The sequence below is a fragment of the Bufo bufo genome, chromosome 7 (assembly GCF_905171765.1).
Source record: "Bufo bufo chromosome 7, aBufBuf1.1, whole genome shotgun sequence".
NCBI lineage: Eukaryota > Metazoa > Chordata > Amphibia > Anura > Bufonidae > Bufo > Bufo bufo.
In genome coordinates, this window is record NC_053395.1 from 85,766,520 (window position 1) to 85,778,394 (window position 11,875).

Below are 11,875 nucleotides of genomic sequence, written 5' to 3' on the forward strand. Positions count from 1 at the left end.
ACTTGATTGCGGTTGCTTGCGATTTTCACGCAGCCCCATTCACTTCTATGAGGCCTACGTTGCGTGAAAAACGCACAAAATAGAACATGCTGCGATTCTCATGCAACGCACAAGTGATGCGTGAAAATCAACGCTCATGTGCACAGCCCCATAGAAATGAATGGGTCCGGATTCAGTGCGGGTGCAATGCGTTCACCTCACGCATTGCACCCGCGCAGAAATCTCGCCCGTGTGAAAGAGGCTTAAGACATTTTGGATAATTGTGTGCTTCCAAATTGGTGGGAACAGTTTGGAGAAGACATATTTTCTTCCAGCATGACTTTGCCCCACTGCACAATGCAAGGTCCACAAAGGGTTGGTCGAGTGAGTTTGGTCTGGAACAACTTGACTAAGACGAACTAGAATGGAGATTGTGAGCCAGGCCCTCTTGCCCAACATCAGTGTTTGACAAATGTTCTTCTGGATGAATGGGCCAAAATCCCCACAGACACACTCCAAAATGTTGTAGAAAGCCTTCCTAGAACAGTGGAAGCTGTTTTAGCTGCAAAGATTGGGGGGGGGGGGGGGGGTTTTCTATAACTCCACCAAAGAACTACGGTACCAAGGAATAATCGCAGTGTTAGATACAACTGATGTTCCCAATATACATGTGGCTGGCATTCCTGACAGTAAAAGTAACCGGGAACGCAGCACAGAAGTGTGACAGAGGTTCTCCATCTCAGTAACATCAGAGCAAGGGCTGGAGGATGACATGGATGACTCTTTCCACTCATATGCTGTCAGCTCTGTGTCAATCCAGATTTGAAATGTTTGACAGTCCTGTTACTAAGGATAAACTATCTTCTCAGACTGGTTGTCAGGCATCACATCCCCATCAATCAGCCTGTGTCAGGTTACTAAGGTGTTCACCTCAACATGAAAAGGAGCATGTATGGCCTATAAGTCGCCTCACTCCAATTAAGGCGCTCTATCCCCAAGGAGAGACCCCTAAAATCTCAACATGAAACTGGCACTTTCTGAGGGCAATAAAAGAGCAAAACATTGCATTAGGAGAGAGAGAAGAGCACAGTTTAAAGGGGTACTCCCATCTCAGATATTGATGTGGGTCCCACCTCTGGAATCTGCTCCTATCACCAGAATAGGACCCAGAAGTGAAGAAGAGTGCACTGCGGCCGCTATCCATTCTCCGCTATCCATTCTCCGCTATCAGTCCCATAGCAGTGAATGAAGAGGTGGCTGTGGTCACTTTGGTGGGCCTGTTCAGGAGACAGGAGCAGGTCCCAGAAGTGGGACCCACACCTATCTGACACTAATGGCATATCCTAGCAGTATGCCATCAGTGTCTGAGATCGGTATAACAATTAAAAAAGTTGTCCAGCAAGAACAACAGAGCGGTCTAGCCATAATAACTGGCCACACACTGTACTGTTAAATGGCGCTAATACAAGAGAACAGGCAAACACGTAATACACAGTGATGATGACTCTGCCAGAGCAGCTCCCGGTTCTCCCTAATGGAGGACCTAATCATGGGACTCCCTGTGACTTCTGTGAGTGTACATATATATATATATATATATGTATGTATAGGGGTTGTACATTATATAAATATAGTAGAATAAGAGAGTAACGTGAAGTATTCTTCACCAAAGAGCAAAATGACAAGTGAACGCGCTATACAACTTGTACACGAGCACGGTTAGTACGGAGACAACCACTGCACCCAGACACTGGAACCATACCTATGGACTCCACCACACTCCCTACTGGTGGGGCCGTATTGCAAGCTCTAGAGGGAGGCAGTAACGTTCTGAAGTAGAAAGGTGCGGGAGGCTACACCGCACACAGTCTCTGTATATATACAGTATGTATCTGTGAGTACACAGCAGTGTATGTGTATATACAGAATGTATCTGTATGTGCTGTATGTATATCTGTGAGTACACAGCAGTGTGTGTGTGTGTGTATATATACAGTATGTATCTGTGAGTGCACAGCAGTGTATGTGTATATACAGAATGTATCTGTATGTGCTGTATGTATATCTGTGAGTACACAGCAGTGTGTGTGTGTATATATACAGTATGTATCTGTGAGTGCACAGCAGTGTGTGTGTGTATATATACAGTATGTATCTGTGAGTACACAGCAGTGTGTGTGTATATATACAGTATGTATCTGTGAGTGCACAGCAGTGTGTGTGTGTATATATACAGTATGTATCTGTGAGTGCACAGCAGTGTGTGTGTATATGTACAGTATGTATCTGTGAGTACACAGCAGTGTGTGTATATATACAGTATGTATCTGTGAGTACACAGCAGTGTATGTGTAAATGTACAGTATGTATCTGTATGTGCTGTATGTATATGTGTGAGTACACAGCAGTGTGTGTGTATATATACAGTATATATATGTGAGTACACAGCAGTCTGTGTGTATATGTACAGTGTGTATCCGTGAGTACACAGCAGTGTATGTGTATATGTACAGTATATATCTGTGAGTACACAGCAGTGTATGCGTATATGTACAGTATGTATATCTGTGAGTACACAGCAGTGTGTGTATATGTACAGTATGTACCTGTGAGTACACAGCAGTGTATGTGTATATATACAGTATGTATCTGTATGTATATCTGTGAGTACACAGCAGTGTATGTGTATATATACAGTATGTATCTGTATGTATATCTGTTAGTACACAGCAGTGTATGTGTATATATATACAGTATATATCTGTGAGTACACAGCAGTGTGTGTATATATACAGTATATATATGTGAGTACACAGCAGTGTGTGTATATATACAGTATGTATCTGTGAGTACACAGCAGTGTATGTGTATATGTACAGTATGTATCTGTGAGTACACAGCAGTGTATGTGTATATGTACAGTATGTATCTGTATGTATATCTGTGAGTACAGAGCAGTGTGTGTGTGTGTATATATACAGTATGTATATCTGTGAGTACACAGCAGTGTGTGTATATATACAGTATGTATATCTGTGAGTACACAGCAGTGTGTGTGTATATATACAGTATGTATATGTGAGTACACAGCAGTGTATGTGTATATATACAGTATGTATATCTGTGAGTACACAGCAGTGTATGTGTATATATACAGTATATATCTGTGAGTACACAGCAGTGTGTGTATATATACAGTATATATATATGTGAGTACACAGCATTGTATGTGTATATATACAGTATGTATATCTGTGAGTACACAGCAGTGTGTGTGTATATATACTGTATGTATATCTGTGAGTACACAGCATTGTATGTGTATATATACAGTATGTATATCTGTGAGTACACAGCAGTGTGTGTGTATATATACAGTATGTATATCTGTGAGTACACAGCAGTGTATGTGTATATGTACAGTATGTATATCTGTGAGTACACAGCAGTGTGTGTATATATACAGTATGTATATCTGTGAGTACACAGCAGTGTATGTGTATATATACAGTATGTATATATGTGAGTACACAGCAGTGTGTGTGTATATATACAGTATATATATGTGAGTACACAGCAGTGTATGTGTATATATACAGTATGTATATCTGAGTACACAGCAGTGTGTGTATAGTTACAGTATGTATATCTGTGAGTACAGAGCAGTGTGTGTGTATATATACAGTATGTATATCTGTGAGTACACAGCAGTGTATGTGTATATATACAGTATGTATATCTGTGAGTACACAGCAGTGTGTGTGTATATACAGTATGTATATCTGTGAGTACACAGCAGTGTGTGTGTATATATACAGTATGTATATCTGTGAGTACACAGCAGTGTATGTGTATATATACAGTATGTATATCTGTGAGTACACAGCAGTGTGTGTGTATAGTTACAGTATGTATATCTGTGAGTACACAGCAGTGTGTGTGTGTATATACAGTATGTATATCTGTGAGTACACAGCAGTGTGTGTGTATATACAGTATGTATATCTGTGAGTACACAGCAGTGTGTGTGTATATACAGTATGTATATCTGTGAGTACACAGCAGTGTGTGTGTGTATATACAGTATGTATATCTGTGAGTACACAGCAGTGTGTGTGTATATATACAGTATGTATATCTGTGAGTACACAGCAGTGTATGTGTATATATACAGTATGTATATCTGTGAGTACACAGCAGTGTGTGTGTATATATACAGTATATATATGTGAGTACACAGCAGTGTATGTGTATATATACAGTATGTATATCTGAGTACACAGCAGTGTGTGTATAGTTACAGTATGTATATCTGTGAGTACACAGCAGTGTGTGTGTATATACAGTATGTATATCTGTGAGTACACAGCAGTGTGTGTGTATATATACAGTATGTATATCTGTGAGTACACAGCAGTGTATGTGTATATATACAGTATGTATATCTGTGAGTACACAGCAGTGTGTGTGTATATACAGTATGTATATCTGTGAGTACACAGCAGTGTGTGTGTATATATACAGTATGTATATCTGTGAGTACACAGCAGTGTATGTGTATATATACAGTATGTATATCTGTGAGTACACAGCAGTGTGTGTGTATAGTTACAGTATGTATATCTGTGAGTACACAGCAGTGTGTGTGTGTATATACAGTATGTATATCTGTGAGTACACAGCAGTGTGTGTGTATATACAGTATGTATATCTGTGAGTACACAGCAGTGTGTGTGTATATACAGTATGTATATCTGTGAGTACACAGCAGTGTGTGTGTATATACAGTATGTATATCTGTGAGTACACAGCAGTGTGTGTGTGTATATACAGTATGTATATCTGTGAGTACACAGCAGTGTGTGTGTATATATACAGTATGTATATCTGTGAGTACACAGCAGTGTGTGTGTGTGTGTGTGTGTGCACTGCAGTTTCCTCAGACTTGTCACTTACAGGTCACAGGACTGTGCTCATCCTCCGGCAGGACAGGGGCTCCTGGCTCTATATCCCTCGGGCTCCCCAGTGTAAATCCCAGTAGTGTCCAGAGGAGTAGAAAGTGGCGGGTGATGAGACGGGTGACCCCGGCTCCCGGGCTCCGGTAACTTTCTGCGGGGCACACAAGTCTGGAGAACTGGGACACCCTCCACTTCCACCTATCAGCGCCGGAGCCCGGCCTCGTCCACAGGGCGGGGCCTCATAAATGTCACATTGTTACAGCAGCCGAACCAGTTCAGCGCGTCTCCGGGGCCGAGTGCGCGGCGCTACCGGCAGGGGGCAGCAAACAGACCAAACTTTCCCAGGAGTTCAAGGTCCCGTCCGTCTGCCCGGGTGAGATTGGTGTGTGCGGTACCACCCTGCCACTCACGTTACTATTACCCAGCTCGCCTATACTGTCACATGTCTTTTCTTTCCTAAGATGGTTTTTAGTTGCCAGGTTGGAAATGTTGGCAATGGTGTCATCTTATGGTGAAGCTGGAGGGATCGCATGTCCAATGGTCTGTATAGATCCCTCCCAGAGTTAGGGTTCATACGTGTTTCTGGAGGTGTATCCGTTATTTTTCATTGATGAAACGTTGCCAGTAGATACTGACATTTCTTTTTCAGTAGGAAGCAGTGCTTTAAGTGGGCCAAAAGAGGTGCCGGTACTCTATTAGGCGCCGGTGCTCCCCCCCCCCTGCACATCAGACCCCCCCATCACACACATATATATTAGTTCCTCTATGTACCAGTACAGTACCCCCCCCACCACCGCACATTCGTTCCTCTCTGTACCAGTACCCCCCTGCACATCAGACCCCCCCTCCCACTCATCACACACACACACATTAATTCCTCTCTGTACCAGTACCCCCCTGCCAGGGGGGTACTGGTACAGAGAGGAATTAATGTGTGTGTGTGTGTGTGATGAGGGGGGGGTCTGATGTGCAGGGGGGTACTGGTACAGAGAGGAACGAATGTGCGGTGGTGGGGGGGGGGGGTCCTGGTACATAGAGGAACTAATATATATGTGTGTGATGGGGGGGTCTGATGTGCAGGGGCCCCCTACACATCAGACCCACCCATCAGACACATATATATTAGTTCCTCTATGTACCAGTACCCCCCCCACCACCACCGCACATTCGTTCCTCTCTGTACCAGTACCCCCCTGCACATCAGACCCCCCCCCCCCCCTCATCACACACATTAATTCCTCTCTGTACCAGTACCCCCCTGCCAGGGGGGGGGGGGGGTACTGGTACAGAGAGGAACTAATGTGTGTGGGGGGAGGGGGGGTGCCTGTCACTCACCAGTACTCTTCAGAAGTTGGATTCCAAAGCAAAGTCGATGTTCTTTGCTGCACCGTCCGACTCCTGACTCCAAGGAGGACCAGTCACTGGTCGCCGCACTGATCGCTCCTCAGTCACAGGCGCGCGGGAAGGAGTTGACGTCACCTAACGTGAGGTCAACTCCCTGCCTGCGCCAGCCTGAGCCGTACTCTGCAACGACCCGCCCCCCTCCACTAGCTGCCCAGCCAACGACATTAGGGAGGAGATACTGCCAGCTCTCCGCTGCGCTCCGGTACCGGAAACCCACGTACTGGGCGCACGGAGAGGTGCTGGTACTCTCCAGGGCAATTTTTGGAAGTGGCGGTACTGAGTACCGCCGCGTTCCGGCCCACTTCAAGCACTGGTAGGAAGCATATTCCACAGGATAGGTACCGATTTAAGCCCATAGAAGTCAATAGGTTGAATTTTAAAATGCATTTTCCATGTCTGTATGTACCACACGTGTGTAACCTGTTCATTTATTTTAAATGCATATTTCACAAACATTACAAAAACAGCATCAAATAGTTAAAAAGGACCTTTCACCGCTCCTGACATGTCTGTTTTCATAGCTTTATGCATTCCCCGTGTAATAACAATTCTGGAGCATCTATTCTTATGTCTGTACGTTGTGCCATTTCTTTATTATTCCTACTAGAAGTTATGACTGAATTGCTAGCAGTCTGCAGTGAGGGTACAGATGGGAGGTAACATGTTGGGGGGGAGTTGGGCTGAGGGGAGCGGGCACAGGCAGAAGTCAGCTCAACTAAATCCTGCTAGAGCACACTGGTACAGGGCACCGATGGAGAGGGAAACATAATGGGGCAGATTTATTATTGCACATGTGCCTGAATTCCAGCACAAAGACCATATGCCACAGTAAGCCGCCTGCTCACCAGTGCGGATGATCGCGCAAAAGATCCGTACGAGTTTCCATACAGATTCATGTGTCTTTCCACAGAACTAAATGGAGCAGACCTTGTGGAGTGTGCTCTCCATTGATCTGTGTGGGACTTCTGAAAATAACCGAGCATGCCGCACTCCCACAGAAATGAATGGAGGGCAGCCGCGCATGTGCTTGCGATCCTGATCCTATTCACTTCAGGAGCTCTATTGTGGAGATATCCTAGATATATGCCACCAATGTTGGACGTGAGACAACCCCTTTAACAGGTGGAATAAAACTCATAGTAGACAGTCTGAGGGTAAATTCACACAAGGGATTGTGTCTGTGACAAAATCCACCACGTATTGAAGGGCAGAAACCGCAGCGTTTTATGCCGTGGATTTTCATTTTGTATGGTGCGGAATGGAGCTAAACCGTTATCAAGCTCCAGCTGGGAAATTGCGAGGGGTCTGTGCAGTAAGCGGGACAAGAATGGAACTGTACATTATTGGGCTTGTCTGGAAAACTATGCAGCAAAAATCTTCAGCTGCATGAACCGTGGTGCGGCCTCCCATTGAAAACAATGGGACGCGGTTTCATTGCAGATTCAGCCCGGTATTGGGCACTGAATCTGCTCGGAAATCCGCGTCCAAAAAACTCCTTATGAACATACCTTAAAAGTGTACCAGATTTATCATCCAGCATCAGCCACTGTGATAAATCTGGCACAGTTTAAATGGGTTTTCCAGGATTACTGTTCTGCCCAGCCGAGTTTGAGAATCGTTACAGTTCACGTCTGCCTCAGTTTTGGTATTTCTGTAGTGATTAGTGTGGTTATAGCACCATCTAGTGGTGTTAAGTTGTAGTACACTTTGTTTTTCTGTTACAAAGAATATTGCATTGTGGGTGGTGCACTGCTGCATTGTGGGAGTGCAAAGCATCCTGGGAGAGAGAAGTCTCCAGTCTTCAGGACACATCAGCAGAGCTGTCCTTTTGCATATCATCTTCTTAAACTCCACCATTCTTGTAAAATCATATCTGGTGAGAGAGCTACCTTCATTTCAGGGATATTGTGTGTTGCAGAGCTGTTAAGCTAGTTGTTATTACTGTTAGCTAGCCATGCAATCTTATGTACAGGCAGCCATTTTTCCATGTGCTTCAGACTTAGGCAAGTGTTACAGTACATGCTATTCTATACATTATACTTATACATGTTATTTGTATTCTTGTAGTTTTATCAAACAATCCTGTTTTGTTAATCAACAATCCTGTTTACCAATAAACAAGTTAGACTACAAAGAACAGTTCTCTTATTTGGAAGACAGGAATGGTTTATGCTGAATGTCAGACTGCACACTGTGTGAATGTGTAAGAAGACAGAACAATTACTATGTTTTTGTCAGTTATGCACATCTTCCCCATTTTTTTTTTGGACCCTCCTGACCTGTTTTCACTCTGGTTGTTTCCATCCTGTATGCAGGGGCGGGCTTGGCATTTCTGGGGCTCCAAGCAAAATATCTCAGGGCCCTAATTAGGACACGAAAACATAGAAACACTATTCCCAGTGGCAGTTCCCTATCTGTCCACAACTATATCAAAGTCCTTAGGACGCAGATACAGTTGAAAGTTGTGTCCAGGGATGATTCCGCCTCTTCTGCTGCTTGAGGTAAAAATTGAAATGGACCACCCCTGTGCCAAATTCTCAATCCAACCCCTCTCCTTCAGCCCTACTGCTAAAGGCGTATTTAAAATGTACATTACATACAGCACTACACATGCATTGAAGTCTCCTCTGCTGTAGACGTTAATTTTCCTAATCTTCTCCATTCGTACCAGACCGCCATGACAAATTATGTATTTATAATTCCCCCCCTCTGTAATACCCCCAGTAGTGCCCACTGTATTATTATCATTTCCTTCAGCAATGCCCTTGTATTCATAATGCCCTCCTTATGATCATATCCTCCAGTAGTGTCCCCTGTAAATATAATGCCCTCCTCTGTACTGCCCCCAGTAGTGCCCCCTATATTATAATGTCCTCCAGTAGTGTCCCCTGTAATTATAATGCCCCCCTCTTTACTTCCCCCAGTGGTGCCCCCTATATTATGATAATGTCCTCCAGTAGTGTCCCCTGTAATTATGGTATAATGCCCTCCTCTGTACTGCCCCCAGTGGTGCCCCCTATATTATGATAATGTCCTCCAGTAGTGCCCCCCATTATTATAATGCCCTCCTCTGTACTGCCCCAATAGTGCCCCCTATATTAAAAATGTCCTCTAGTAGTGTCCCCTGTAATTGTAATGCCCCCCTCTGTACTGCCCCCAGTAGTGCACCCTATATCATCATAATCTCCTCCAGTAGTGTCCCCTGTAATTACGGTATAATGCCCTCCTCTGTACTGCCCCCAGTAGTGCCCACTATATTATTATAACGTCCTCCGGTATTGTCCCCTGTAATTATAATGCCCTCCTCTGTACTGCCCACAGTAGTGCCCCCTATATTATGATAATGTCCTCCAGTAGTGTCCCCTATAATTATAATGCCCTCCTCTGTACTGCCCCCAGTAGTGCCTCTATAATGTTCTCCAGTAGTGTCCCCTGTAATTACGGTATAATGCCCTCCTCTGGACAAGTCCTTGAGAATAGAGGTCTAATCCTGGATACACCTTTATATTTACATTCTATTGTTCTAGAAGTTCTGTCTAAAATCCCAGTTAAAGATTACCCCTTCTTCAAATTAAAAGGGAAAATATAGGAAATAGCTATAATTGTCAAAACTTTTTATATAGAGCCCTAGTGCCATCTAGTGGTAGAGTAAAAATTAAGACATGTATTATTAAATAGTAGGGGGAATTAACATTTGTGACGTCACTAGTAAATGATCAAACCAGACCAAGCCCATTTTTGAATGGGATAAAAAGGTGACATGAGCTGACAGGGGGGAGGCCATCATATCCCATCTGATCCATCTGATACACCTGCCTGAGGAAGTCATCAGAACTATTCGATAAACTAGGACCACCTATCCAGTCATCCAGGGGGATCCACCCATTCCATGATAACATCATTCTTCAATCTTTTCTAGGAGGACACAACTGTCCAGGAACGAATAGGACCAGACCAGTCTACAGTCCTGAGTCTTAAAACTGATTTCATATAGCCGATACACTGGTATAGTATAAAGTTTCCTATATTTTATAGGAGAACAAAAATAATATATTTGCATATATATATATATATATATACAGGGAGTGCAGAATTATTAGGCAAGTTGTATTTTTGAGGAATAATTTTATTATTGAACAACAACCATGTTCTCAATGAACCCAAAAAACTCATTAATATCAAAGCTGAATATTTTTGGAAGTAGTTTTTAGTTTGTTTTTAGTTTTAGCTATTTTAGGGGGATATCTGTGTGTGCAGGTGACTATTACTGTGCATAATTATTAGGCAACTTAACAAAAAACAAATATATACCCATTTCAATTATTTATTTTTACCAGTGAAACCAATATAACATCTCAACATTCGCAAATATACATTTCTGACATTCAAAAACAAAACAAAAACAAATCAGTGACCAATATAGCCACCTTTCTTTGCAAGGACACTCAACAGCCTGCCATCCATGGATTCTGTCAGTGTTTTGATCTGTTCACCATCAACATTGCGTGCAGCAGCAACCACAGCCTCCCAGACACTGTTCAGAGAGGTGTACTGTTTTCCCTCCTTGTAAATCTCACATTTGATGATGGACCACAGGTTCTCAATGGGGTTCAGATCAGGTAAACAAGGAGGCCATGTCATTAGATTTTCTTCTTTTATACCCTTTCTTGCCAGCCACGCTGTGGAGTACTTGGACGCGTGTGATGGAGCATTGTCCTGCATGAAAATCATGTTTTTCTTGAAGGATGCAGACTTCTTCCTGTACCACTGCTTGAAGAAGGTGTCTTCCAGAAACTGGCAGTAGGACTGGGAGTTGAGCTTGACTCCATCCTCAACCCGAAAAGGCCCCACAAGCTCATCTTTGATGATACCAGCCCAAACCAGTACTCCACCTCCACCTTGCTGGCGTCTGAGTCGGACTGGAGCTCTCTGCCCTTTACCAATCCAGCCACGGGCCCATCCATCTGGCCCATCAAGACTCACTCTCATTTCATCAGTCCATAAAACCTTAGAAAAATCAGTCTTGAGATATTTCTTGGCCCAGTCTTGACGTTTCAGCTTGTGTGTCTTGTTCAGTGGTGGTCGTCTTTCAGCCTTTCTTACCTTGGCCATGTCTCTGAGTATTGCACACCTTGTGCTTTTGGGCACTCCAGTGATGTTGCAGCTCTGAAATATGGCCAAACTGGTGGCAAGTGGCATCTTGGCAGCTGCACGCTTGACTTTTCTCAGTTCATGGGCAGTTATTTTGCGCCTTGGTTTTTCCACACGCTTCTTGCGACCCTGTTGACTATTTTGAATGAAACGCTTGATTGTTCGATGATCACACTTCAGAAGCTTTGCAATTTTAAGAGTGCTGCATCCCTCTGCAAGATATCTCACTATTTTAGACTTTTCTGAGCCTGTCAAGTCCTTCTTTTGACCCATTTTGCCAAAGGAAAGGAAGTTGCCTAATAATTATGCACACCTAATATAGGGTGTTGATGTCATTAGACCACACCCCTTCTCATTACAGAGATGCACATCACCTAATATGC

At 43.6% G+C, this 11,875-nt stretch overlaps 1 protein-coding gene across 2 annotated transcripts in view; it reads right to left on the reverse strand.

Annotated features, from left to right (window-relative positions):
* Positions 1–5,149, reverse strand: part of RHBDF1 (rhomboid 5 homolog 1) — a 161,564-nt gene extending 156,415 nt beyond the window's left edge. For both annotated transcript variants that reach the window (XM_040440307.1, XM_040440304.1), the window contains exon 1: positions 4,936–5,149. The gene's annotated coding sequence lies outside the window, so the exon portion shown is untranslated. The remainder of the gene's footprint in view (positions 1–4,935) is intronic.
* Positions 5,150–11,875: the final 6,726 nt, after the last annotated feature.